The sequence below is a fragment of the Cyprinodon tularosa genome, unplaced genomic scaffold, assembly GCF_016077235.1.
Source record: "Cyprinodon tularosa strain WSP-4 unplaced genomic scaffold, ASM1607723v1 ctg893, whole genome shotgun sequence".
Taxonomy (NCBI): domain Eukaryota; kingdom Metazoa; phylum Chordata; class Actinopteri; order Cyprinodontiformes; family Cyprinodontidae; genus Cyprinodon; species Cyprinodon tularosa.
The window spans coordinates 1-2,680 of NW_024039666.1; the positions used below are offsets into that span (position 1 = coordinate 1).

The 2,680-nt window shown below is 45.0% G+C and overlaps 1 non-coding gene across 1 annotated transcript; it reads right to left on the bottom strand.

Annotated features, from left to right (window-relative positions):
* Positions 1-1,925: 1,925 nt before the first annotated feature.
* Positions 1,926-1,998, bottom strand: trnar-ccu. Its single transcript has one exon. It is a non-coding gene; the product is annotated as a tRNA-Arg (tRNA).
* Between the last annotated feature and the right edge of the window lie 682 nt (positions 1,999-2,680).

Here is a 2,680-nt window from a genome sequence, read left to right on the forward strand (position 1 = left end):
CTTCTCCGCCCGGATTTGGCAAGAGCTTGATCTACCAAATGGCCTCCTCTCACAGCGTCACGGGTTAGCTTCGGGTGTGAGTGGTTGAAATAGCACGTCAATAAAGATGACAGACAAGTGGCTTATCCAATCATATGCAAGGAGTTTTGATAAGGCCCAGCCTTCAGTAAAGGCAATTCCTATGGCGGGTTCCCAGATGTATGTGAGCGGAGCTAGGCGGAGTGAGACATGCATCTGGCTGTTGTCAGGTTATCTCTCCTCTATATGTAAGGACTTTTAAATCAGTCTAAAGCTGATTGTGTTGTCTAGGGGCAGTTGTGTAGGGCAGGATGAAAAAGTGCAAACATTCTTACCGCAGGAAATGTGAAAGAATAGCTTAAGTTTTAGCACAACCAGTTTTTGAGTAGGCCAAAGAAGAGGACAGGGTCTTGTAGCAAAATGCATTCTGTAGCAGAGGGTGGTTTCGGTCCACCGACCTCTGGGTTATGGGCCCAGCACGCTTCCGCTGCGCCACTCTGCTTGACTGTGGCTCAGTCTTCAATAAGGGAGCCCAATCCATTAGTTTTGGCTTGGTTTTGTTACGCCATAGTCATGATATCAATTCATTGTGATTTTAATGTTGAACATCTGTGGAGAAAGATGCATTTTAGCTTGGCCGCACCAATCCCCAAGAGCTTCAAACTGGAAACCCCCTCTCCAAAACCCTCCACCAGACACTCCCACAGGAACATGCGATCCCAGCCCTACTTTGCTTGTCAAAAACGAGTAATTGCTGCATGCTTTCCTATTGTCTACATCAATGGAATTCCAGAGGCTATAGAGGATGGGCAAGCAAGTCATTTAGACATGGGCAGGATGAAAAAGTGCAAACATTCTTACCGCAGGAAATGTGAAAGAATAGCTTAAGTTTTAGCACAACCAGTTTTTGAGTAGGCCAAAGAAGAGGACAGGGTCTTGTAGCAAAATGCATTCTGTAGCAGAGGGTGGTTTCGGTCCACCGACCTCTGGGTTATGGGCCCAGCACGCTTCCGCTGCGCCACTCTGCTTGCTTGTGTCTTAGGTTTCAATAAGGGAGCCCAATCCATTAGTTTTGGCTTGGTTTTGTTATGCCATAAGCCATGATATCAATTTTGGCCATTTCTGAAAGATGTCCATTGTGATTTTAAATTTGAACATCTGTGGAGAAAGAGTTTAGCTCGGCTGCACCAATCCCCAAGAGCTGCAAACCCCCTCTCCAACCCTCCACCAGACACTCCCACAGGAACATTCGATCTCACTCCTACTGTGCTTGGCAAAAAAGAGTAACTGCTACATGCTTTCCTATTGTCTACATCGATGGAATTCCAAAGGCTATAGAGGATGGGCAAGCAAGTCAATTCAGACATGTTTCTTTTGGGGAAAACAAAAGCAACATGTCTAAATTGGCTAGCTTCCTTAACCCCTGTTAAGGACAACTACTCATCCAGCGCGTTGAAGAACCAGATTGCAGCAAAGTTTCTGCAAAGGCTGTAACAGTCTCTCTGAGTCTAGAGCATTAGAGTAACTCAGACAAATCTGACTTACATACATGCATTGAAGTGTATATATGTAAAGGCTTTTAAAAAAGGCCTCAGAAGAATGGTGGAGCGGTCTTATTCAAAAGAATCTTCAAATGCCGCTGAGATATAGGATCTTCACAGAAGGGCATTTAACTTGTTTACAGTCGAGGACAGATAAGGGAAATGTTAAAATACTGATGCCCACTAATGTATCTAGCATAGAACCTTATTGAGAAGTGTGAAATCAAAGTACTGCTGCCAACATGAGCACATGCTAAGAGTAGCAGGTCCAACAGCTGAACACTGGCATTGGTGTTAAGGACAATTAGTTGCAGTCTGTAATGTCATGTGGCAGGCAGGCTTCCATTGGACCTCTGTGCTTGTATTTACCCCAGATGGGACTCGAACCCACAATCCCTGGCTTAGGAGGCCAGTGCCTTGTCCATTAGGCCACTGGGGCAGATACACCAGATGTCCCATCGTGTGAAAACGCGTATGTATAATTCCTGTGCACACAAGGAGTCACCGTCTGAAAACTCTGGCTGCACAGTGAGTCCATGGTGCCTGCAGACCTTTTGGGGATTCTTGCTGCACTATGCAGCGCATAGCTCTCACAACCTGAAGGCTGTGACATTGAGCCACACACTTGGCATTTGTTTTAGCTTGACAGGAACATTCTTTCACGCTCTTACATGACCATGGTCAGCTTTTGGCTGGGGTAAGGCAAATAACTCAATAGATAACAAGTGTGACGACCTCATCTGTCTTCTTCTTTTGTCTGAAATCTCTTTGTGCTTGCTCACAGTCTTCTGCTCAATCACCCAGTCACACACTTCATGCAGATGGAGCTTAACATCATTTCTTGATGGTTTAAATTGTAAAACAGAAGAAAATAGATGCAGTGCAAAGAGTCTATCATGCAGGCCTTGGTAACTCCACAAAAGGAAAAGGGAACTCATGCAATTGAGTTTTGCTGTTTGAGAACTTTTCACTCTTCATCTGAAAGGCCTTCTCAGCTAGTAAGGGGATAAGCCTCACAATGTTAATTTGTTCGGGAATGGCCATGCTGCACTGCTCAAGTCACATGCAAATTGGAGTCCATTAACAATCAGGTGCCGTAAGTGTTGTTTTTTGCCTGGTTC